Source organism: Mobula birostris, chromosome 6 (assembly GCF_030028105.1).
Source record: "Mobula birostris isolate sMobBir1 chromosome 6, sMobBir1.hap1, whole genome shotgun sequence".
NCBI classification, from domain to species: domain Eukaryota; kingdom Metazoa; phylum Chordata; class Chondrichthyes; order Myliobatiformes; family Myliobatidae; genus Mobula; species Mobula birostris.
The window spans coordinates 76,074,247-76,102,140 of NC_092375.1; the positions used below are offsets into that span (position 1 = coordinate 76,074,247).

The 27,894-nt window shown below is 40.5% G+C and overlaps 1 long non-coding RNA gene across 1 annotated transcript; it reads left to right on the top strand.

Annotated features, from left to right (window-relative positions):
• The first annotated feature begins 576 nt into the window (after positions 1 to 576).
• LOC140199824 (uncharacterized) lies at positions 577 to 20,551 on the top strand. The gene is made up of 4 exons (XR_011886500.1): positions 577 to 754; positions 2,555 to 2,719; positions 16,841 to 16,895; positions 20,278 to 20,551. It is a non-coding gene; the product is annotated as an uncharacterized lncRNA (long non-coding RNA).
• The last annotated feature ends 7,343 nt before the right edge of the window (positions 20,552 to 27,894 follow it).

Sequence of the window (27,894 nt, forward strand, 5' to 3'; positions counted from 1 at the left end):
CGGCCTTGAAGCACGTAGCAATGACGGCGCTGCTCAGGGAGATGTTGAAGATGTCAGTGGAAGTTAAATAGAATATACATTTTCTATAATGATTGTGAAATAAATCTGAATTTGTGAGCAGGCGTAATGGATATACTGAATTCAAGAATATAAGGGAAATCAATCTAAAGTTAAATGTTCCTAAAGAGTATCAGCTAAATGGTAAGTAAATAGTACATGTCAATAAAAGCCATAACATGCTGTGTGGGTGAAGTAACTGGGGTGTGATAAGATTGACATAAATTTAAGCTGGATGATTATAGAACTACAATTTCAGTACAGTGTTTATGTCTGAGAAACGGTGTTGTCTTGGTACTTATCCTGATTCAGTTTAAAACCTTTTTTAAAATATACGTTTTCAAGCAGAAATAATCATTCTCAGGTCCATAGGAAGCAAACATGGCTGGAAAGATTCAGCTCCAAATAAATTGCACGCATCACTGGAATAAAGATGTCACAACATTATTAATAGCGTATTACATGATGAATGCACTTATTCTGAAAGATCTTTTCAAGTCTTTACCGATTTGCTTCTGGTCTTTATTTTTCATCTGAATCACAATAGGATGTTTTTCTTATGTAATTAATTTTTAATCTGCTTTAACAACAGGTTATTTACCCTTATTCATTGATGGAGAATCTGTTTAGATCAACATCAGTAGATCTTACTGATGTGCTGGTTGGGACTCCTAGGAATGCATGTGTAATGGAGGAGGTAAGTCTGATTATTTCTGAGCGAACATGGTGAAATTGTGTTTAGATTCGTGTGGAAGTTGGTTAGTGATTTATTTGCGGACTTAGTGAAAGATTATAATACTCCTGCATGCTGTAGGCTTGCACAATGACATGGCACAGAAAAGGATTCATGTATTTGGAACTAAAGTGCACAACTATTTGTATCCTCATTGAAGGAAAATAATAGCTTATTTTCCAAGCCACAGGAGCACCCGGGTGGCATGTCAGGCATTATTATAATTCCTAACAATATCTGGAATATTCCAATTCTCTTATATTATGAGTCAATTTAATAGTAGATGATTAATTTCAAACTTTAAAAATTTTTAGAAAGCTGAACTGACTCTGTCTCACCAGTAAACCGAGCTTAGTAACGATTAGAACCTTAGTAAGATGCCGTTACGCAGTTACTAAAACTGAAAGACAATCAATGGCTAGAACAGAGAAAGAATTAATATGTTTAAATGCTTTATTTATGCCTGATTCTTCAGTACAAGAGTTATCAAAAATGCCAGGCTGTTAGAGAATTCCGTGGACAGCCCTCTACACCCACCACTTTCCATCTTTTACTTCAGCTGTCTTGAGCATGTACAAGACATATTTAGTACAAGTGCAACATGTGCTGACTTGTCTGAACCAAGAGTAGGAAGCTACATGTATACACATTGACAGTGCAGTCTGCAAAGTGCAATGGGGACTCTGCTGAAATATGTTGTGGAGTGACTCAGAAAATATTTCAAACAGATTGAGAGCATATTGATGAACAAATGAACTTCTGCCACAATAGAGCCAAGGAAATTAATTCAATGTGCATGCACAATATGTCTAATAGAAAATGAAATTAACCAATACCATGAATAATAAATCCAAAGGATTTATGTAACAAAGAACAGAAGACCAACCATTCCTAGACAGCAATATCGAACAGTTCCTTTTTCTGTTTCACTATTCATTTACAGTGTGGTTCATTGATGATTTTAGTATTGTTTATCTAATTGAAATGTTAAGGGTTAAAAATACATAACTTTAGCTGAAGCTTGACATCTAAAAAGAAAAGCAGTGACAGGCAAGCAATTAATTGATACAGTGATTAAGTGGCAACTATCTGATCCTTTCCATAATGTCTGCCAGTCACATGTACTTTTAGAAGGCAATCCCACACCCTTTGCATGACAGATCAGAGATCCTTTACATGTTAGAAACATACAAACACGAGAATATTCTCCCTCCAGGAGAAGGCTCAGGAGCTTGAAGATTCGTACGGCCAGATTTGGGAACAGCTTCTTTCCAACTGTGATAAGACTTTGAACGGATCCTGACCTGGATCTGGGCCATACCCTCCAAATATCCAGACCTGCCTCTCGGTTTTTATGCACTACCTTACTTACCCTTTTCTATTTTCTATTTATGATTCATAATTTAAATTTTTACTCCAGGGAGCACGAAGAGCAGAATCAAATATCACTGTGATGATTGTACGCTCTAGTATTAATTGTTTGGTGACAATAAAGTATAAAGTATAAAAAAAGTATGGAATATACAGATTAAGAGAAGGAGGCGACTTAGCCTTTTCAGCTGCACTGCCATTCTGTAAGACATTGATATGAATTTCTATTGGCCTGTGGTAAATTTTCACCCATTATTTCCCAAGCATCTATCTAATTCTGCCTTAAATATATTCACTATCCTTTGATGAATTTCCAAAGACTCACAATTTTCGTTGACAAAAAATTACCTCAAACTTATCTTAAATGCGTGACCTATCTTATTTTTCAAACAGGAGCCTTTTGAAAGCAGGATTCCCCCACAAGAGGATGCATCCACTCCACATCCATGCTGTGAAGACCGGTCAGAATCTTGTATGTCTTAATCAGGTTCCCTCCTCTTCTTAAGCTCCAGCCTAACCCATCGAATCTTTCCTCATAAGGCAACCTGCCCATTCCAGGTATTAGTTGGCTAAAACTTCTTTGAATTGTTCTCCCAAAATTGTTGCACCATGAGGGCCTGACACTCAATGAGGGTACACCCTCTTGAAAGATTTTCTGATGTTGGCCTCCGAGACGGAGATCACAGGATCACCAAGTGCTGTGGAGCTTCGCACAGGTGTAGCTTTACTCCCTTTCAGAGCTTACATAAGAGGTGTTGAGCTCATCTGGGAGTGAAGTATCACAACCACTCATAATATTAGGTTTCGCTATGTAGGAAGAAATGGTCTGAAAACCCAACCAGAGCTGACCTTCATCCAATTCCATCTCTAACTACAAACTGAATTGATTTTTCACTCTTAACATAGCCCTCTGTAGGTCATACCTGGACTTCTTGTATAGTTCTGGATCACAGGGCTTGAATGTCGTACATCTAGCCGTCAGCAGACTGAATCTCCTGGTTCTTCCACGGCTCTTGATTTTGGTATTTCTGGTATGTTCTCGAAGGCACTCTCTCAGCCACACAGATCTTGATAAAGTCGGTGACAACTATGGCATATCCACTTTCCAAAGTGTGGGCGTGGGATGGTACAGTTCACGATAGTGGCATAACAGGTTTGTTGGCTCCTCTGGTTCACACGGGTGAGAGGTTGGTGGTAGTTGTTTAGAAACTTCCCCAAGCTGCCCTGCACTGATAGGGATGGCATCTGGGTAGGCTGCTTTGTGACTGCTAATCATGGCACTCAGATCCTTCAGTGCATGCCTGACGTCCGCTAAAAGGATGACGGCAGGGCCCAAAATTAACACCTGGTTGCACTGATGAAAGGTAGTGCACTAGTTAAATGTAACTGGTATCTTGTAGAGTTATATTGTAACAAGAGCAAACTTTGAGCATCATGTATAAGCTGAGAAAGAAAGAAGAGTAGTGGAACTCTGAATAAAGTGGCCACACAGGCTTTCGGACCACTGAAGGCCAATTGGAGAACGTGGCAAAGAGTAAAGATAGCCTACATCTGAAGGAATCAAGAAATGCCTTCCAGACATATGATGAGAGCCAGATCCCTCAGTCTAGCAAGCACAACACATCGCTTCATAATGGAAAAGTTGATAGACCTTCCTGGACCTTTCTGACAGTGATCGTGCAAATGAGATATATTAGATTGGGGATTAATGAGAGAAATCTGCATGCCATACAGGCACTGGCCATCTCTTCCTGAGCTACCAAGGCTCCCACTGTTTGTCCAAATCTGTATGTTCATACCAATTGCTGTTATTAAGAAATGATTTTACTTATTCTTGAGTAAGGAGCATTCATGAAGCCTCAAATGAATTGGTGTGCTTCACCTGGCTCCATTTCCTGAAGTAATCTGCATGCTCAGAGGTTCATTCTGTGACCTCCATGGCCATAGTTCATGCAACAGTCCATGGGATTTAGGAGAACCAATCTGCATAGAAGCTGAAGACTATTGCAAGGGATATAAGGTTGTTATTGTAGGTGATATTAACCTTTCAAATATTGCCTAGGACTCCCATACTGTAAAAAGACTAGTCGGGATAGAGTTTGTCAAATATTTTCAGGGAAGTTTCCTTAATCAATACATAGAAGTCCGAATGAGAGAGTATGTGATACTTGATCTGCTATAAGGAAATGAAACAGGGCAAGTGACAGAAGTTTGTGCAGAGAAAACATTTTGCATCGAGTTATCAATGTAAAGGTGATCAATCTTAGTTTCAAAGTAAATATGTAAGAAGATAGGTCTGGTCCATGGGTTGAGATTCTAAATTACAGGAAGGCCAATTTTGATGGTATCAGATAGGATATGACAAGTGTGGAATGGGCCAAGCTGTTTTCTGGCACATATGTACTTGGTAAGTGGGAGGCCTTCAAAAGTGAAATTTTAAAAGTACGAAGCTTGTATATGTCTGTCAGAATAAAAGGTAAAAATAATAGGTTTAGGGAACCTTGGTTTTCAAGAGCTATTGAGGCCCTGATAAAGAAAAAAAGGTTTATGGAAGATATAGGCAGATAGGAACAAATGAGGTACTTATGGAGTACAAGAAATGCAAGAGAACACTTCAGAAAAAAATGTGGAATTTAATTGACTTTATTTCTTATGTCCTTCACATAAATGAGGAGTAATAATCTTTATGCTACATCTCCATCTAAATGTGCAATGTGAAGTTTATAGTAATTTATAATAAATAGTATGTACAACAGGACAGTCAATATAGCATAGAAATACAATTGTATCAGCATGAATTAATCAGTCTGATGGCCTGGTGGAAGAAGCTGTCCTGGAGCCTGTTGGTCCTGGTTTTTATGCTACGGTACCATTTCCTGGATGTAGCAGCTGGAACAGTCTGTGGATGGGGTGACTCAGGCCCCCAATGATTCTTTGGGCCCTTTTTATGCACCTGTCTCTGTAAATGTCCTGAATAGTGGGAAGTTCACATCTACAGATGGGCTGGGCTGTCTGCACCACTCTCTGCAGAGTTCTGCGATTGAGGGAAGTACATTTCCCATACCAGGCAGTGATGCAGCCAGCCAGGATGCTCTCAATTGTGCTCCTGTAGAAAGTCCTTAGGATTTGGGGACTCATGCCAAACTTCTTCAGCTGTCTGTGGAGAAAGAGGTGCTGTTGTGAAAGAGGGCTAAAAGAAGGTATGAGGTTGCCCTTGCAGACAAGGTGAAGGAAAATCATAAGGGATTCTACAGATATGTTAAGAGCAAAATGATTGCAAGGGACAAAATTGGTCCTCTGGAAGATCAAAATGGTAATCCATGCGTGGAAGCAAAAGAGATGGTAGTGGTCTTAAATTGATTTTTTGCATCTGTATTTACTTGGGAAACAGATGTAAGGCAATGCAACAGTGAGGTCATGGATCTACTAAAGATGACAGAGGGGGAGGTGTTTTCTATCTTGTTTCAAATTAGAGTGGATAAATTCTCAGGGCCTGACAAGGTATTCCCTTGGACCCTATGGGAGGCAAGTGCAGAAACTGCAGGGGTCCTAACTGAGATATTTAAATCATCCTTAGCAATAGGTAGGGGACTGGAGGATAGGATTCCGCTGTTTAAGAAAGCTCTAAAACGAAACCAGGAAATTATAGGCTGAAGAGCCTGACATCAGTAGTGGGAAAGTTATTGGAGGGTATTCTAATGGTCTTGATATATGAGTATTTGGATAGACATGGACTGACTGGGGATAATCAGTATGGCTTTGTGCATGGTAAATCATGTCTAACCAATTTTTTTTGAGTTTTTTGAGGCAGTTTCCAGGAAAGTTGATGAAGGCAAGGCAGTGGATGTTGTCAACATGTACTTTAGCAAGGCAATTGACAAGGTTCCACATGGGAGGTTGATCAAAAAGGTTCAGTCACACAGCATTCAAGATGAGATAGTAAATTGGATTAGACTTTGGCTTTGTGGAAGAAGCCAGAGAGTGGTATAGATGGTTGCCTTTCTGACTGGAGGCCTGTGACTAGTGGAGTGCTGCAGGGATTGGTGCTGGTCATTGTTGGTTGTCATCTATATCAATGATCTGGATGATAATGTGGTTAACTGGATCAGCAAATTTGTGGATGACACCAAGATTGGGGTGTAGAGGACAGCGAGGAGGCTATCATAGGTTGCAGGGGGATCAGCTGGAAAAATGACAGATGGAATTTAATGCAGACAAGTGTGAGGTGTTTCACTTCAGTAAGACCAGTCAGGTTAGATCTTACACAGTGAACAGAAGTTCATATTTCTTTGAAATTTGCATCACAAGTACTTAGGGTCATAAAGAAAGCTGTTAGCACATTGGCCTTCATAAATCAGAGAAACGAGTACAGGTGATGGGATGTTATGTTGAATTTGTATAGGATATAGGTGAGACCTAATTTCCTAATTTGGAGTATTTTGTGCTGTCTTGGTCACTTACTGCAGGAAAGTTGTAAATAAGGTTGAAAGAGTACAAAACAAATTTACAAGGATTTTACTGGGACTGGAGGTCATGAGTTATAAGGAAAGATTGAATAGCTTAGGACTTTATCTCTAGGAGCGTAAAGGAGGGGTAATTTGATAGAGGTATACAAATTATTAGTGTATAGATAGGGTAAATGCAGGCGGGCTTTTTCCACTAAGGTTGAGTGAGGCTGCAACTAGGGGTCATGGGTTAAGGGTGGAACGTGAAAAGTTTAAGGGGAACATGAGAGGAAACGTCTTTACTCAGAGTATAGTGAGAGTGTGGAATGACCTGCTAATGCAAGTGGTGCATGCGAGCTAGATTTCAACATTTAGGAGAAGTTTGAATGGGTGTATGGATGGTAGATAGATGGAGGGCTATGGTCCAGGTGATGGTTGGTGGGAGTAATGGTTAAATGGTTCGGCACAGATTAGATGGGCCAAAGGGCCTGTTTCTGTTCTGTACTTTTCTATGATTCTATGACTCTAAACGTCCCCTGACTTGTGGGTATATCCACTCACGGGGAAGGCTTCAGGAGTAAACTCTGAGGAAAAATCCAGTGCTGCAGTCCCTGAGGCAGTCCTATATTAATTTCAATGCTGACTGCAGCTCCTGCGAAGCCGCTGGTACCTGCGACATCTCTGCCATTCCTTTGGATTCATCAGCTGCGTGGAGTGGGGAGGCCTGCTACATGGGCAACAGCTTGCTGTCCATATCATCCTGCCCAGGCTTGTGTATTATGTGGACAGCTGGGATGCAATATCCATGGTCAACTCTGACCAACAGGGGGCACCAGTGAACAAGAAGTCTTTTTATTATTAATTTTGGTATCTGGAACATCACTGGCAAGGCCAGCATGGATCACCTATCTCTTGTTGCCTTTCAGAAGGTTCTGGTGATCGACCTTCTTCAACTGCTGCAGTCCATTCAATGAAGATCCGCAGTGGTACTGGGGCTGCAGGATTTAGACCTGGTATCAATGAAGGACTGGGAATATATTTCCCAGTCAGGGTGAGGTACAGTTGAGGGGAAACTTGCAGATGATGGTATTCCTGTGTGCCTGTTTGTTCCTTTTCTGTGGTGGTGAGAGCAGATTTGATGGGTGCTGTTGGAATAACAGTGGGAGATGTTAGTGAGCAGTATGGTGTTGCTCAGCATAGTATACTCTGGAGCGTATTTTCTATTATGCTCCTGATTTGCACCTTGGGTGTTACGAAGTGAATCCCTCACCACAGTGCACCCAGCTTCTGGCCAGCTCACATGGCAATAGATTTTGCGGATGTTTTAATTGAACTTCTCGACAATGGTGACCTCCTGAGGGTATTGATAGTAAGTGATGATAATGTCATTGAACATCAAGGTAGGAGAGTAGCTTCTGTTGTGTTGGAGATAGTTATTGACAATGCAAATATTACTTATCTCCTATCAGTCCATGTCTAAATGTTACAATGGTCTTAATGTAAGCAGGTTTAAGCTGCTTTATTTGCTTCTGTGTTGTAAATAGTGTTAAATGTTGCACAATCATCAATGAACATTCTGATTTCTGATTGTATTATGGCAGTAAGTTAATTGACGAAGAAGATGAAGATGTTTGGGTCAAACAGCTTCCCTGAGGAACTCCTGCATTGATGTCCTAATGCTGGGATGATTGACCTCAGACAACCACAACCACCTTCCTTTTTGTGCAGTATAATTCTAACCGTTTGAGTATATTCCCTGAAGATCATTGATTTTAGGTTTTACCAAAGCTCCTTAATGCCTCACTCAATCAATTAATGCCTTGATGTCAAGGAGAGTAATCTCCACCTGACTTAGAATTTAGCTCTTTAGTCCACATTTACAGAAGGCTTTGATGAGATCTGGAATGAAGTGGTTCTGATGAAACCCAAAGAGGATAATAATGAATGAGTTATTGCTGAGTAGGTGTGGTTGGATAGCACATGTGATGATCATTTCCATTACTTGGTGATTATTGAGAGTAGATTTATTGATCAATAATTATCCAAACTGGGTTTGTTCTGATTTTTGTGAATAGAACATAGCTGGAGGATTTTCCACACTGTTTAATGGCAACAGTTAACACCCAAACTACAGCACAAATTGCAAGAACACTTCCCTCACTGGTTCTCAGCTTGCTGAGCACAACAAGCCCTCCTGCACCTCAATCGCAGACAAATATTCAAATAATTAAGGATGCCTTTAAAAATAATGTAGACATGATGCTTCTTCCTACAGTTCAGATTTGAATACATTTTTGTCATTCACGCAGTGTATATGAGCAATTCCATTGTCCAAGGTCAATGCTGCACCAGGTTAACTTCACTGCCCTGTACCCTATGCTCTTCTGCATGTCAATGTAAAAAGTAATGAGAGTCAGGCTATACTCCTGTGAGTGAGGATTACAATTGAAATTCTACCCATATCAGAAACACTGAAATTAACAGCGCCACCTGATTTAGTCCCTAGGTTAAAGCCTTCATTCCTTTCCAAATCCTTGGTTTAAAAAGAGTTAAAAATAATATTCAAATTCAATATTGTCTAGTGAAGAAATTTCTTCAGGATTACCTTCTTCAAAGACAATTGCAGCTGCTGGCTCATTTGTTTTTCGGGAAGAGTAACCAACAAGATTAATTAATCATCTAAATGCGGAGGAACATGTTGCAAAAGTAACCATAATCTGACATACGGCTTGTGGGCCACAATTAAAGATTTAAAATTTAATTACCCAAACTTAGATGGGATATAACATAAACTGACAATAAATGGAGTTATATTGTTAAAGGAAAAATTAAGAGGTAAATAGTGGGTGGTGTTCAAAAAGCTTTTTAATACAAAGCAAAATCAGAATTTGGACTCACATGCAGCTGTTTACATCTCCTTGCTGCTGTCATGTTCCAGTGGTGTGGGAAACCTGGCAGCCTGTGGATAAAAATAGAATTTCTGTTAAAATGCAGGCAGGCATTCTCATAAATTTTATATGTCTCTCTCACTTCCTGAAGACTGATTGGCTGCTCAGCTCTCATCTGGCCTCTCTTAACACTGAGCTACATATCATCATATAAAGAATTACTAGAAAACAGACGCTGGAGGAAACAGGGAAACTGCAAAAGGCAATAAATGATACAAGAACGACCTATTAAACAATCTGTTCTACTTTATTACAGCTATTTTCTGGCCTTACTATCAATTATTTCCCTGCACATGCTTTGCAATTTAAAGAAGACTTTAGAATAAATATATTGGCCTAAGGCACCGTCTGTTAAGAAACTACTGGGGAATATATGGTATATGTTCACTCTGGCCATGGAACCTCCCTTTACCATGGTTACCATGGCAACTGTGTGCTTCAACTTCAGCTCTTATGTCATGAGGAAAATCCTGAAGCAGCTGCACTCATTGCAAGAATCCTGCAAAATTTCATTCTGAACTAAAAGGGGAGGCAACAGAAGGTTTTTGACCAGAGATTCTATCGCTCAGCATTTGCCTTTTATAAATGAGATGTTGTGTAGAATGCTACATGACCACAAATGGTAGTTCATAGAGTGGCAATAGCCATATTGAAAATTCTGTTCTGGCACATTGAACAAGGGATATATGAACCCAAACACAGAACACCAAAGCTCCCATGAGAGACTGTATCTTGGATATGTAGATAATACCCTGTGCGCCAGGTATAGAAAACCAAATATTAATAGAAGGGAAATGTCAATAGCAGGAATTGTTGCATTTACCCTTGCTGGTGGAAATCATAGTTACTATCAATAGGCTCTTTCTCTTTCGGTTAATTAATGATTTAAACAGGCTTCTGGTGGCCCACTGGAAATTATACTGGGGAAATGGACAACACTTCCTGATTAAATTAAAGATGGCCATATGAAACTGTGGCATTAGTAGGTCCCAAACTTCAGACATGCAGCAACATGCATGTTTGTAATTGTTGACCTGGCAATTACATCTGAGCAGAAACCATTGAATTGCTTTTGGAGCCGATGAATAGAATGCAATGTCAATATAAATTGGGATTAAGATCCCCAAAATTGAAACTTATCTTTGTTGAAACTTATTGAAACTTACCTTAGTTTTGAAAACCTGTTATCAGTTAAACATTAAATAAAACTCACCAGACCCTTTGGAAATGAGCAGTTGAATGCTCAATTTTCCAAAGGTCTATAGCAGAAGTATAGAACAGCCCTGTCCTCATCCCCTTATCCAACATAATAAAAACAAAGCAACACACACAAAAACAGCGGAGGAACTCAGCAGGTCAGGCAGCATCAATGGAAAAGGTAAACAGTTGACATTTTAGGCCAAAACCCTTCTTCAGGACAGAAAAGGAAGGGGAAAGATGCCAGAATAAAAAGTGGGGGAAGGGGAAAGGGACTAACTGGAAGAGGATAGGTGCAGCCAGGTGGGAGGGAAAGGTCAAGGCCTGGAGAAGCAGGAATCTGATAGGAGAGGCGAATGGGCCATATGAGAAAGCAAAGAGAGGAGGATACCTGGGGGAAGTAATGGGCAAGTGAGAAGAAGTAAAAGGTCAGAGTGTGGAATAGAGAAGGGGGTGGGGGGGGGCCGGGGAATAGTGTTGACCGGAAAGAGAAATTGATATTCATGCCATCTAGTTGGAGGGTATCCAGGTGGAATATATGGTGTTGCTCCTCCACCCTGAGGGCGGCCTTGTGGCGAAAACAATTTAACTGATGGTGACTTGACACTATTTGTGGGATGTTACAGCGCACAACATAGCTACAGCATTTGCCTATGTCACGACAGTGAATAAATTTTGTAATCAATGGCCTGGATCTGGCCCACTCTCCCCAATCATCCACTGTTCCCCATTGTGATTTCTTGTGGCTGCACTTAATGTTTGTGATCCCACTGGACCGATCGAACTTGAATCTGAGCTGCTCTGATTTTTCTCTGCCGTGCGATTGTCTGCAAAAGGTGATAGTCTCAGATCATGGCTAACAAATAAAACTGCAAATTACAGAAGAAACAAAATTGCTGGATGAACTACCAGTCAAGCAGCACCTTTGTAAGTGTATGTTTCAGATCAGGGAGCCTTCCTTGAAGCTGGAAGAAATATGGAAGGTAAGCGTCTTTCAAAGTAGAGCTGGGAAAAAGACTGAGGTTTGGGATAGAAGACTGGGAAGTGGTTAAGGCAGATCAGGTGATAATCAGCATGAGGGCTGGTTATTCCGAAAGCACTTTATGAAAAATGAAGTGAGAAAGGAATGCAAGAGGAATAAAAATGAGAGGGCAGTTTATTTGAAGTTGGAAAAACCTATGTTCATTCTAGAAGACTGCGAAATATCCAGAAGAATGAGACAAAATGTAAGATGTTGCTGTTGGTCAGGTGGTAGATCCTGAGGCACAACCCACAAGCTACTGTCAAAGGCCCTTGTACAATGTTTAAATGTCTGTGCTAATCGAGAAGATTTCATAACAGCCTTATTATCAAATAGGAAAATAATTCATTTAGTTAAAAAGAATTGTAAATACTGGAAATTAATTCAGAACATGAAGCTAAATTAGGAAGAGCAAACAAACCATTAATCTGCAGTCTTCTTTTCAACTGAGGGCAATTGAAATGATTATGGTCTTGATTCATACGTCAGTCATTCCGAGTGCAAAATTGAAGAGTTCGATGCAACGTGTATTCTGAGCTCAGGACATACATGTTAGGTGGACTCAGTCGCATATCCAGTTGTGGAGATGAAGGTCAGACATGGTGGCAGTCCTCTTTGGAACTGCTGACAGAAAGCACCTTTAGCCCACTGAAATAGCTGTGTAGAATTGTGGGATGAATTAAGATGACAAAAGACACTCCGTAAATGCATTTTTCCTTTATTTAAATTTTCAGCATTAATATTATTTTTGAGTTTAATTTAATTCTACCAGGAATATGAAATATTGCATTAAATCTCCCAAGTGGTTTGTTTACTAATTGTGTAGGAGCTCTGCTTCTGACAAAATGACTTTAAAGTAGGCTGCAGTATCTGAAACGCCAATGTAAATTAAAATGCTAACACCAGTGATGAATACTAATTGTTTACCAACCTAATATTATTTGGCCTGGACATTAAGAACAGATTGCTGAGCAAATAAATTTTTGTCATTTTTTGTCCAAGATATTGCACGCATGACATGACTGACAAGCAGCAAGCCTATACAAAACTGAGCTAGACAATGACAAAATAGACTTAATTTTAAGTCTATCTTACTCTATTCCTCACGCTGACCTTTCTCCTCTTCTCACTGAATTTTCACTTCCCCCTGGGTCCCCTCCTCCTTCCCTGTCTCCTATGGTGCACTCTTCTCTCCTAACAGATTCCTACCTCTCCAGCCCTTGACCTTTCCCACCCACCTGGCTTCATCTATCACCTTCCAGTCAGCCTCCTTCCCCTCCCCCACCTTTTAATTCTGGCATCTTCCCCCTTCCTTCTCAGTCCTGAGGAAGGGTCTCAGCCTCAAACGTCAAACGTTTATTACTCTCCATAGACGCTGACTGACCTGCTGAGTACCTCCAGCATTTTGTGTGTTTTCCTTTGGATTTCCAGCATCTGCAAGCTTTGTTTGGTTTTTAATTTTAAATACAGTAGTTTAATGCCTGTGCACGTTATATTTTCTACTAATATCTGCAAGAATAATCAATTTCTTTATATTACATTTCATGTCATTAGATTATTTTGTTTTATACACCTGTACATTATGTCATTTTAATGTGTATTAGCTAGTTCTTTGATAGATAATGGTCATGCTTTGGAACACATTTGTGTCCTGGTGCTATATCAGGAGAATTCACACATTAGATCTTAAATTCTTCTCTACATTATGTCTATTACAAGCTGCAAGCATATATTAACATTTAGAATTTGGAGCAATGATATCCACACTTGCAAAATTGCTATGGGATAACCATTTGGATTAATGAGCCATTAAGTGACAGTGAGGAATGAGTGCTCAAAGAAAGCTTCTTTCAGATGTATTTTGTCTCCTATTACAGGGTAAGACATTTGAATCAAGTATTATCTCATTATACAAGGATTGCACAATGATTCGTGCTAGTTCTGGTTCATTTGCACTCTGACCTTCGAATCAGAATATTGTGCGGTAAGCAGCACATCAGATACTTGAAGATAGGACTTAAACTAATGCGTGGCACTGTTTTTAGACTGTTAGACTGAAGCCTACCTATTCTCCCAAGATAAGAGTGGGGTGGTTGAAAATGATTCTATGGCCTTATTTCAAAGAATATCAGTGGAGTTATCCCCAGGTCCCTGACTAGTGTTTATCTTGCAATCAATATTATTAAAATATTGGTTCCTTAATGTTGTCATAGCTGGAGGGGGGGGGGGTTGGTGGTAGTGGGGATAAGCTCTTACTACCTACTAGATGCTCCCAAAGGTGTACATCTCAAAGGGGCTCAGAAAACCAAGTCCAGCTCCAGGCTTTCATGTATGGTTTAGCTACTAAGCTTGGTGGAACTGTTTCTACTGATTGGAGAAGGGACAACGGTGAGCTACTAATCACTTCAGGCAGATGGGGTTTGTCAGACACAGTTGGCAGTTCATCTAGGAGAAGGACTTGCTGATCTTAAACCTCCACTGCCTTGTGGCTACACTTGCTCATGGGGAAGGCTTTGGCAGTAAACCTGAGAAAACATCTGGAGCTGGAGTTCCTAAAGAAGTCCAATGTTGAGTTCAATGTTGACTGGCAACTCCTGCAATGCCTCCAGTGCCGAGTCTCTGCTGTTCCTTTGGATTCATCAGCTGTGTGGAGAGGAGGGATCTGCGGCATGGGCAACAGCTTGCTTTCCATATTGTACTGGCCTGACTTGCATACTGGCTTACATGTCATGTAGACAGCTGTGATGCAATATCCATGGTCGATCCTGTCCAACAGAGGGCCTCATTTATCATTAAAGCAAAGTATTTGGGCAGCATCATGTTACTCTTTGTGCCTGCGGTTTTGCAAGTTGAAAAGCACAATACAAATGCAAGTTTCTCATCGTTTTCCAGAGACCGCTGAAGAATTTGTGAACACATAGTGGATGTAAATCAGGAAACATCATGTTACTATTTTTTAGGGACACTCCTAACAACATTAAGTGCCTAAGACAAGCATTCACCACAAGTATAGAAGGCACAATTGATGTAAAGTGATTAATTGCCTTTCCAGGGGAAGAGGTCCATTAGCTGAACCCATGCACCATTCAAAAAACTGCAATCTTCCACAAAGTTCATCAGCAGAAAATAATAACCTTCTATTGATGACATTATTTCTATCGATGCGCACACCATAGAAAAATGATGTTTGAAATCTGAGTGTCATTGTATTAGGATACATTCTGTGGTGAGAACAAGGTTAGCTGGTCTTCCAGTGCATAATAACTACTATTTCTGTCCCAGGCAGAGGCTTCCATGTTTGCATTGCAGTGGACTGTAAGGGTAAAATGTTCACAATGAGTGAATTGTGATTCCAATGTGCCAAGCTTAATTATTGTTACATTGAAGGATGCATCCATGTTGTCACACTTAGATGATAATGTCATCTTTTCCTTGAGGTTTGCTGGAGTTAAAATGTACCCAACACAAGATAACAGCTTCTGAGGTGTAGCTGGGGAGAAGAATCAACACGGGCTGAAGGCAGCATTTGAGAATTCTGTATACTATGTCATATCAGACCACTCTCTGTAACAAGTGAAGCCAAGCTACTCAAATAAAATCCACTGAGGAACTAGAGGTATTTTGCATCAGTGCTCACTGAAGGAGATGCAAGTAATCTAGAAATTGCTAATCAGGAAAATAAAGGAAATGGGGATTTCAGAAATTTACAGTCACAAGTTAAATAGTACTGAGCAAATTGTTTGAGATGTGGACTGACAAGTTGCCAGGTGCTGATGGGCATCATCCTAGGGCCTTAAAAAAAGTGGCTGGTGCCATAGTTGCACTGGGTTTAATTTTCCAAAGATCCCAAGATTTGGACAAAGCTCTATTAGATTGGAAGTTAGTGAATGAACCTTGTTTATTCAAAAAGGGAGAGGCTTAGAGAGCAGGAAACTATGGATCAGCTGATTCAACATCCCTCATAGTCAAAATGAAACTCTAGTGAGTTATTTAGAAAGAAAAATAAGGTAAGCAGCTGCTCAACATGTTTATGTGAAAGGGAACTAAAGTTGCCCAATGTTGGAAATCTGTGAAGAATTTGCAAATTGAGAAGAAAGGGGAAACTGTGGGTATACTATACTCTGATTTCCAGAAAATACTTGATGGGCTGCCAAAGCAATGTTATTATATAAAAAAAAAAACTCATGGTGTCAGAAGTAACAAATCTACACAAGTAGAAGATAGGTTGACTGACAGGAAACAAGGAATAGATATAAATTGTTCTTTTTCTTGCCTGGCAGGATGTATAGAGTAGGTAGAAAATCAGGAATTTTACAGAGTTTACAAGGAGATAGAAATGGGATGGGCACATGGCCAAGTGGTTAAGGCATTCAACTAGAGACCTGAAGGTCGTGAGTTCGAGCCCCAGCCGAGACAACGTGTTGTGTCCTTGAGCAAGGCACTTCACCACACAGTGCTCTGTGACGACACTGGTGCCCAGCTGTATCGGCCCTTGCCCTTGGACAAAATCCGTGTCGTGGAGAGGGGAGACTTGCAGCATGGGCAACTGCCGGTCTTCCATACAACCTTACCCAGGCCTGCGCCCTGGAGAGTTGAAGACTTTCCAGGTGCAGATCCATGGTCTTGCAAGACTAACGGATGCCTTAAGAATGGGATATATGAGCAGGCAAGTATCTATTAAGTTGAGCATAATGTGTGCAAACGTGACATTGTCTATTTTGCAGGACATAAATGTAAGTGGTGAGAAATCGCAGATCTGGGTGCCGAAAGATGATTCACAGATGGCTGGTCTTCCTTTTGGCTTTAACGTGTGAAATTTTGCATATGGTCGGAGTGAGGAGAAGGTGATTGGGAACAGGTGTTTGCAGTCTGGAGCAGCCGAGACAAATCAATGCTTGGCGAAGTTGTTTTTCCCTCTGATTCAGTAAACAATATTGTAAAAGAAGGAAGCAAATAGTAAAATGCTAAGCACTGCCTGTGTCATTGTGTAAAATACTAATAGCATTTTTATATATAGTTCAGATCCCGTCAGCAAGATGAATATTTATGGTTCTCCTTTGTTTTTCAGATTTGTCATTTATATCAGATATTTCTTCTCATCCCATCCATTATGCTTTTTCTTGGTGAGTCTAATGATGGATTATCCATAAGTTATCCATAAGTACTTATTTTTATGGAGACAAAGATAGATATTTATGTATTAGAAAAGTCTGTACCCAAATTCAATGTGAATTTTAAATCAAGATTAAAGTGAATCCTGAAATGCAGTGTTCTTCCGATAGAAATACTGGTAGGTCCTTCTGCTAACCCCGGCTTGCATATTGGCCTTCTTTAAAATTTTGCATTATTCCAAATAAAATTTAGATGTGATCACTTAACACAGAGTTATAGATTGGTACAGCACAGGAAAATGCTTGCCAACCCACCATGACATTACCAATGCCCATGTTCAACCTATACTTACCATCCTTACCAAAATTTGGTCTGCATCCTTCTATGTGTTGGCAATTCAAGTTCTTATCCAGCTCATTCTTAAAGGTGAGAATGCTTGCCTTCACCCCCACCCCACTCAAGCAGTGCATTTCAGATTCCAACAACCATCTAAATGAAAAACAGTCTTCCTTAGATCCTCTCTAAACCTCTTAAATTGTTCAAAAATGGATCAAATTAATATTAGAGAATGTGTACAGTATACTACCTGAAATTCCTACTCTTCAGAGACATCCACAAAGCAAGAAACCCCACAGACTGAATGATGAAAACATCAGAATCCAGAAGTCCCTCTCCCATTTTACTCCTTATATTAAATCTGTGCTCCTCATTTTAAATACCTCTGCTAATATTTCCTATAATCTACATTGTGCCGCTCATAATTTTGCATACCCCTGTTAGATTTTTCTCTCAGCTCCCTCCACTGCAAGGCAAAGAAACCCAGCCTATCCTCATAACTGGATCATTCAACATAAAAGGATCATCTTGTACCAATGAAAAATCTGACTGGCACACTGGTAACTGATCAGCAGTCTGTTCAGAGCATCAAGGCAAAATTAACCTTATTCTCATCCAACTACCAATCTCTGGCACTTCATCTAAGAACCCATTTTCTAACCACCTTCCTCTTCAGTGGGGATATGATGCAGAACAATTAGAACCAGAAATCCAAGTTTCATTTTCCTTTCATGGCTCAGGGACATAGAATGCAAACAGCAGAATTTTGTGGAGTTTCTATGAGCTGTTAATAAAAAATGGCCCTCCATTAATAATTAATCTTAATGCTATTTATAAAGTGTCAACAAGAAGCACACTTCAAAATCATTTATTATCTCTGGGAATATAAAAAGCTGTGGATATATTTGTGTTCTTTCTTCTTTTAGTGCTTCAGACTTTGGAAATATGAGTGTGAATGTAAATATTGACAAATTTTGACTTAATCAGCAGAGAAACAATGGAATTAATATCTTAATAAGAGAGGATGAGTACAGAGAAGTTACAATCAGTATAACATGTAATTTCTAATGGAACATAGAGTGAATTAACTAATGATTTATCTACCGCTTAGATGTAGAAATGTAAAATGTTGACGATTAATTTTTAAGCATTCGAATGAATCTACTTGTCAAACGAGTTCTCCCTTGGTTTTGTCCCTACATTCTACATACATTAGTCCTTTAAAAGAAAATGTCTTTAATTTGTACAGAATACATCAGATTTTAAGAAGTGCCACACAAATGTAACTCAAATTTCAAAGTAAATTTATTATCAAAGTACATGTATGTCACCATATACAACCCTGAGATTCGTTTTCTTTCAGGCATTCTCAGTAGAGCAGAGAAATGCAGTAGAGTCAATGAAAAGCTGCACACAAACAAAGACTGGCAAATAACTAACGTGAAAAAAAGACAAATGGTGCAAATACAAAAGAAACAAATAATAAATAAATAAACAAACAAGCAAGCAAACAAACAAATAAATAAATAGTACTGATGGCTCAAGTTGTAGAGTCCTTAAAAGTGAGGTCGTGGAATTAGTTCAGTGTAGGGGTGGGTGAAGTTATCTCTTCTGGTTCAAGAGCCTGCTGGTTGAGTGCTGGTGATTTTCTTGAATATGGTGGTGTGGGATTTGAGGGTCCTGTACCTCCTTCCTGATCACAACAGTGAGAAGAGGGCATGGCCTGGATGGAGGAAGGCCTTAATGAGGGGTGCTGCTTTCTTACGGAAGTGCTCTTTGTACATGTGCTCAATGGTGGATAGGTCCTTTCCTGGGAAGGATTAGGCTGAATCCATCACTTCTTGTAGGCTTTTCCATACCAGGCTGTGATACAACTGTTAGGATATTCTCTACTGTGTATTAATAGACGATTGTTGAAGTTTTAGATGACATGCTGAATACGCGCAAACTTCTAAGAGAGTAGAGGTGCTGTTGTGCCTTTTCTGTGATTGTGCTTATTTGTTGGCCCCAGGACAGATCCTCTGATATGATAATAGCAAAGAATTTAAAGCTACTGACCCCCTTCACCTCTGATCTCCTAATGAGGACTGGCTCATAGAACTCTGGTTTCCTCCTCCTGTAATCAGCTCTTTGGTTTTACTGACATTGAGGTGAAAGGTTAATGTTGAGGTACCATTCAACCTGATTTTCTATCCCCCTCCTACAGGTTGATCCATCACTCCCTTTGATTTGGCCAACAATAATGGTGTCATCAAACTTAAATATGGCATTGGAATTGTGATTACCCTCACAGTCATAAGTATAATGTGAGTAAAACAGGTGACTAAACACACAGCCTTGTTCTGATGTGATTGTGAAGGAGATGTTGTTGCCAGTCTGTACTGATTGAGGTCTGCAAGTGAGGAAATCGAACATCCAGTTGCAGAGGGAGGTATCGAGCCCTAAGTCTGGAGCTTATTGATTAGTTTCAAGGGGATTATAGTGTTGAATGCTGACTGCAGTCAATAAAAAAAGCATTCTTATGTATGTATCTTCCCTGTCCAGATGTTCCAGAGATGAGTGAAAAGCCAATGCAATTGTATCTGCTTTTGGCCTGTTGTGATCATAGGCAAGTTGGAGCGGATCCAAGTCACTCCTCAGTGAGAAGTTGATATGCTTCATGACTAACCTCTCAAAGCACTTTATTGCGGTGGATGGCTATGATTATCATTGAGGCAGCTTACCAAATTCTACTTGGGCACCAGTATGATTGAAGGCTGCTTGACTGCCGATGCAAGAGGTTAAAGATGTCAGTAAACACCCTAGCCAGTTGACTAGCACAGGTCTTCAGTACTTGGCCAGGTACTCTGTCTATGCCAAATGCTTTCAGTGGGTTTACTGTCCTGAAGGATGTTCTCATATCAGCACTCAGAAACTGAAATTACAGGGTCTGCGGAGGCTATGGGAGTTCATGAAGGTCCCCCCATGTTCTGTCAGTCAAAGAGAACATAAAATGCATTGAGCTCATTTGGGAGCAAATCCTTTTTGTAACATATGTTGCTTGTTTTTGCTTTACAGAAGATGTTGGCATTCAATCCCTGCCAAACTGTCGAGCATCCATCTATGATTCAAGTTTGGTCCAGAATTGCCACTTCACATATAAGATGGACTTCCAGAAATCATACCTAGACCTCTTGTACTTTCCTGTGTTGCTAGTCCTGAGAGCTACCGATCAAGTCCTCAGCTGATTGTGGATCTCTTGGTTCATCAAGGATTTCTGGTTTAATTGCAATAGATATTTTGGTGTACAAAAATATGTGTTCACATCACAATAAAGATCACATAACAATAAAGAGATCAATTAAATATGCCAATTGTTCCTGTTTCATGCCTTTTGGGAGCCAAGTTATTGTGCTAGCTTTTATTTACCATTTCTCAGTCTCTGTTGTCATTATGTATAAAGATCATGTGTTTATCTAATTTTGCATTTCAAGACTATTTCTTGAGTATGTAGTAATTTGGAATCCGTGCCAATCTTTATGATGCCATTGATCAGCTTTTGCATTTTTTCTACTTACAAATGTAAAGAGGAGGCTTGGAATGCAAAGGACCAGCCAATAATTTACATTGTCAAATTTTAACAAGTTTCTGGCTTAGACTGATAAATGAACTTTATTGTTATGCACTATTGAATATCATTATTGTTTTCTTTTAATACAATGCCAATTAATTCAGACAACTTATTAATTCAATTATTAAGCCACTTTCAATTACATTGAATTTAAAAGAAAGAGAGAGATTGTTGGAACCAATCAGCAGGTCCAGCACCATTTATGAAAAGGATAACAGAGTTAGCATTTCAGGATGAAAACTGCTTTTAGAACTTCTGCGGTAACCAACCTAAAAAGTTATCTGAAGAAGTTCCGCAGATGCGGGATATCTTGAGCAACACACACAAAATGCTGGAGGAACTCAGCAAGTCAGGCAGCATCAATTGAGGGGAATGAACAGCAGACATTCTGGGCCGAGGCCCTTCTTCAGGACCTGTTGTATACTCTCATTGAACTTTCTCCGTAGCTGTTACACTTTATTATGCATTGCCATTGTTTTATGTTGTTCTACCTCAATGCACTGTAGTGAATTGATCTGTATGAGTAATATGCAAGACATATTATTATTGTTACTGTATCTTAGTACATGTGACAATAATAAACCAATAGCAATAACAATTCCAAATCCACTCAGTCCACAACCTTCTCAGTGACATGACCTTACCACAACCCAACTTCTTTCTCATTCCACATTTTCAACTCAACCAACAGTATTCTGATCAGACTCCTGCAACCTTAGTTCTTCCTTCTCTGGTGCCCCCATTCTGCAACCCACCATGTGTCACCACACCTCTGACCCCCTTCTCATCTTTTCTAATGCCAATCCTAAATACCTATCTGGCAGTAGAAACCTAAACATTAATGACCAAATGATCCTAGTAAATTTGCTTGTGACCCAATAATGTTTCTAAGCCATGGAAGACAATCCTATTAATGTACCAGTGATAAGGCAGTCCTGCTACTGAATGAAAGCTGAACGTCCACAAAAGAATAGAGAATTCAATTCTCGCCAAGATTTATTTCTCCAAGCAATGCAAACTTGTCATAGAAATCTCTATTGTGTCCTTCTGACTGCCAAAAAATGCCAGCTTGATTTGAAATATTCAGTCAGTGGATCAGTGACAAGAACAGCTGCAACATTGTTTGGATTGTAAAATGTAAATATCATAAATTCCCTTTGGTCGTACCACTGTAGTATTTTGTGCAGATGAAGATTATTGGTTGTTGTTTAAACAGACTTAGTATTTACTGCAAGTAGCAACAGTTACTAGTTTTAGAACATTCAGATAGTTACTTTTCCTATAGTCAAATTGACTTGGGAATCTGGGATTTGTAGAGATTCATAGGATCTTACATAGGGCAAAGATCATATGTGATATGCATTGATATGCAGAAATTCACCAGAAGTAAAGCTAAAGCTGAATATGGTTTTTATCTTATCACATTTTCACATTAAAGATCTAACACTGCAGAGTTAAACATCAAGTGTCAGTAGCATGACGTACAGAGATTGGAAAATCTCATTTGTTATCATATCTGGGTTATCATGTTAATCATGACAGGTTGAACTAGTAGAAAAAGCACCATGATCAACAGATCAACAGATGTCTTGATAGCCACAGCTCTACACACCCTCCTTACACATCTGGAGAAGAGGAATGCTTATGTGAGAATGTTGTTCTTGGACTATAGTTCAACATTCAACACCATAATTCCCTCCAGGCTTGACAAGAAGCTCAGAGACCTTGGCCTTCACCCTGCCTTGTGTAGCTGGATCCTGGACTTCCTGTCAGATCACCGACAGGTGATAAGAGGGGGCTCCCTCACCTCTGTACCCCTAACCCTCAACACATGTGCCCCTCAGGGCTGTGTCCTAAACACCCTCCTTTACTCTCTGTTGACACATGACTGTGTCACCACCCACAGCTCCAATCTGCTAATTACATTTGCTGACATCACTACACTAATTTGCCTAATCTCAAATAATAATGAGGCAGCCTACAAAGAAGAAGTCATTACCCTGACACAGTGGTGTCAAGAAAACAAACTCTCCCTCAATGTCACAAAAACAAAGGAGCTGGTTGTGGACTACAGGAGGAATAGAGACAGGCTAACCTCTATTCATATCAATGGATTTGGGGTTGAGAGGGTGAACAGCTTTAAATTCCTTGGCATAAACATCACTGAGGATCTCATGTGGTCTGTACATCCCGGCTGTGCAGTGAAAAAGGCACATCAATGCCTCTTTCACCTCAGACTGTTTAAGTAGTGTGGTATGGGCCCCCAAATCCTGAGAACTTTCTACAGGGGCACAATTGAGAGCATCCCGACTGGCTGCATCACTGCCTGGTATGGGAACTGTACTTCCCGCAATCGCAGGACTCTGCAGAGAGTGGTGTGGACAGCCCAGCACATCTGTAGATGTAAACTTCCCACTATTCAGGACACTTACGGAGACGGCTGTGTAAAAAGGGCCCAAAGGATCATTGAGGACCTGAGTCACCCTAACCACAAACTGTTCCTGCTGCTACCATCCAGGAAATGGTACCGCAGCATAAAAGCTAGGACCAACAGGCTCTGGGACAGCTTCTTCCACCAGACCACCAGACTGCTTAATTCATGTTGACACAACTGTATTTCTATGTTTTACTGACTGTCCTGTTGTACGTACTATTTATTATAAATTATTATAAATTGTACATTGCACATTTAGATGGAGATGTAACATAAAAATTTACTTCAATATAAATGTAAAGACCTTTACTCCTCATATATATGAAGGATGTAAGTAATAAAGTCAATTTAATTCAATGATTTGACACCAAGCTACATTATTTTACTTCACAGTAACTGCCACAGTAACAGGCCCTACCAGCCCAACAACCCGATGCCTCTCAATTACACCCATATTATCAATTAACCTACTCACCGGTAAGTCTTTGGAATGTGGGAGAAAACCAAAGCATCTGTCTTCACAACATACTTAGGCTGTGTGTTCCAGATTCCAACCAGTTCGAGTAGAACAATATCACTTTAAGACTTCTACCTCTTACCTTGTACCAATATCCTCATGTTTTAGACACCCCCACCAAGGGAAAAAGATTCTTCCCATCTACCCTCTCATTTCCCCTCATAATATTATCTTTCAGCCATCTGCACTCAAGAGAAAACAAATCTAACTATCTAATCTCTCCTTACAGCTGAGGTGCTCCAAACCAGACAACATCCTGGAGGATCTTCTCTGCACCTTCTCCAGTGCAATCACATTGTTTCCATAGCACTGTGTTCTGAACTGCTCACAAAAGTCCAGGTATGGCCCAACCAACGTGTTATAAAGTTATAACATGACATCCCTGCTTTTTTATTTTTGCATGTCTGATGAAAGCAAACATCCAATATGCCTCCTTCTACCTGTGTGACCACTTACATGGATCTAGGGAATTTTATTATTAAATATTAAACTTAAGGTACTGCTGGTATGAGTCAATGATTACAAGGTTGTTAATGAGTATTGGACTTTTCTTCCTTCAACTTGATATGCTACCAAAGCACTTCAAAGAAGATGCCTTGTTACCAGGTTCCTGCTTTCCCATGTTGCTGACTGTCTTATCCTGCTCAGATCCACCATTACTGTATCGGGAGAGCCTGTGCTGCCCAGTTTCAGATCAATGATCATCTTTATGCTTAGTGCAAAACCAATGTGGTCAGCTGAGCATTGATAAAGATCTTCATGTAACAGGTCACAGGAATACATTTTTTTTCCTCTGGTGTATAGCCTGTGAGAAGTCTTTGGTAATATTTTCATGAAAACTGATTTTTCTTCCCTGTAGCTTGTTCATATTCACAGGTGAAAAACTGAACTCATAGGTGCTAAAAGAGCAAGCAGGTTCTCAGGAGAGAGAATTAATTTAATTAATTTGATAACTTTCAAATTCAAGTTCAGTTTATTGTCATTCAATTGTATATATGTATACCACCAAATCAAATAACGTTTATCCACACCAAGGTGCACAACATAGTACATATAACTCACACGCACAACACGTAAAGTAATATTACCACAAATAAATTAATAAATAATGAGGTGCATTTATGACACAAGTCAAAATGTAAATAGTATAATGTTACTAATGCTTCATACGTGATGAGACTGTATGATGAGGTTCATACATGGTGGCAGGGAGTTCAGTAGTCTTATAGCCTGGGGGAAGAAGCTGTTTCCCAACCTAACAGTTCTTGTCCTAATGCTGTGGTACCTCCTGCCTGATGGTAGGGGTCAATGAGATTGTTGGCAGATGGGAGAGATCATTGACAATGCTAAGGGCCCTGTGTATGCAGTGCTCCTGATAAATATCGTTGGTGGGTGGAAGAGAGACTCCAGTGGTTTTTTCAGCAGTCCCTGCAGTCTTTTCTAGGGATACCCAGTCAGATGTCTTGCAAATCCTGCACCAGACAGTGGCACAGCTGGTCAGGATACACATGCTGGTGTTCTTGTAAAAATTGGTTAGAGTGGGTGGGGAGAGCCTCGCTCACCTTAGTATCCTCAGGGAGTGGAAACACTGCTGTGCCTTCTTGACCAAAGAGATGATGTTGATGGACCAAGTGGGATCATCCATTATGTACACTCCCAGAAACTTGGTGCTCCTAACTCTCTGCATGGAGGAGCCATGTATGTGCAGTGAGGAGAGGTCAGCCTGCACCTTCCTAAAGTCCACAATCACCTCTTTAGTCTTTTCCACATTAAGACTCGTTGTTGTGCTTGCATCACTCTACCAGCTGCTCTACCTGCTCTCTGTATGCGTTCTTGTCGTCGTTGTTGATGAGGGCAACCTCTGTTGTGTCAGCAGAGAACCTGATGATTCTGTTTGAACTGGGCCTAGCAATGCAGTCATTTGTCAGCAGTGTGAACAGCGCCAGGCTGAGCACGCAGCCTTGGGAAGTGTCGGTGCTCAAGCACAATGGAGCTGGAGATGTTTCTGCCCACATAGACTGACTGTGGTCTTTCTGTCAAGAAGTCCAGGGTCCAGTTACAGAGAGAGGTATTAAGACCCAATGAGGAGAGTTTACCCACCAGCTTCTGAGGGATGATCATATTCAGTGCCAAGCTGTAGTCAATAAACAGCATCCTGGCGTATGAGCCACCATTTTCCTGGTGGAACGTTGTAATTGAATTGAATTGACTTTATTTCTTATACCCTTCAGACAGGTGAAGGGCAAAAATCTTTGTTATGTCTCTGAATGTGCAAATTATAATAATTTGTAATAAATAGTGTGTACAGTAAGATATACAACAGAACAGTCAATATAGCTTAGAAATACTATTGTATCAGCGTGAATTTAATCCTGGTGGAAGAAGCCTGTTGGTCCTGGTTTTTATGCTGCGGAACCGTTTCCCAGATGGTAGCAGCTGGAACAGTTTGTGGTTGGAGTGACTTGGGTTCCCAATGATCCTTCAGGCCCTTTTTATGCACCTATTGCTGTAAATATTCTGAATAGTGGGAAGTTCATATGCACAGATACACTGGGCTGTCCACACCACTCTCTTCAGGGTCCTACAATTGAGGGAAGTACAGTTCCCATATCAGGCAGTGATGCAGCCAGTCAGGATGCTCTCAATTGTGCCCCTGTAAAAAGTTCTTAGGATTTCGGACTCATGCCAAACTTCTTCCACCACCTGAGGTGAAAGAGGTGCTGTTGTGCTTTTTTCACCACACAGCCGGTATGTACAGACCATGTGAGATCCTCAGTGATGTGTGTACTGAGGAACTTAAAGCTGTTCACCCTCTCAACCCCAGATCCATTGATGTTGATAGGGGTTAGCCTGTCTCCATTCCTCCTGTAGTCCACAATCAGCTCCTTAGTTTTTGCAACATTGAGGGAGAGGTTGTTTTCTTGACACCACTGTGTCAGAGTGATGACTTCTCTGTAGGCTGTGTATTTATTATTTGAGATAAGGCCAATCAATGTAGTGTCATCAGCAAATTTAATTAGCAGATTGGAGCTGCGGGTCGTGACACAGTCATGGGTATACAGAGAGTTACGGAGGGTGCTTAGGACACAGTCTTGAGAGGCACCTGTGTTGAGGGTCAGAGGTGAGGGAGCCCACTCTTACCACCTGCTGGCCATCTGACAGGAAGTCCAGGATCCAGCTGCAGGGTGAAGGCCGAGGTCTCTGAGCTTCTGGTTGAGATTGGAGGGAATTATGGTGTTTAATGCTGAACTATAGTCCAAGAACAGCATCCTCACAAGCACCCCTCTTCTCCAGATGTGTAAGGACGGTGTGTAGAGCTATGGCTATTGTGTCATCTGACATTAGGCCAATTGTAGGGGGTCCAGTGTGGGTGATAGCAAGCTGCAGATGTAGTCCTTGACCAGCCTCTCAAAGTGTTTGCTTATTGTTGAGGTGAGTGCAACAGGATGCCAATCGTTCAGACATGTTGCCTTGGTCTTTTTTGGTACGAGAACAATGCTGGATGTTTTGAAGCCGGAGGGAGCTCTACACTGGGAGAGGGAGAGATTAAAAATGTCTGTACACACACCTGCCAGTTGTGCCACTTGCACTTGAAGTACCACCCCCCCCCCCCCCCCCCCCCGGGATGCCGTCTGGTCCCGTGGCCTTGTGGCTGTTCACTCATTGGAAACACCTGCGTACTTCAGCCTCAGAGTTGACCGAGGTGCAGGAAGCATCAGCAGCTCTTCTCGGGGGCTCAGTGTTGGCAACATTGAACAGAGCGTAAAAAGGATTTAGCTCAGCTGGGAGAGAGGTCAGGAAAAGAATATGGTTAGAGATAAAACAGTCTAAAAATTAAAATGCAGTAACTTTTTTTAAGGTACAATTGGGTGATGGTGGGTAGAGTAATATTGCTTCAAGGTACATGAGAGGGAACACAGATATCCTGATGGAGGAGACAAAGAGAAAGAATGTGCTGTTTCCCAAGCAGTGATTGAGACCACTGCAGCAGGTAATGTTGGGAGGTGATTCTCTGGAAGGCTACATCCAGCAGCATTAGCTGCAGGACATGTCTCCAGTATTGCAAAATATTTATTGTGCTGTCACAAGTCTCATTCAAACGCCCACTCTTCT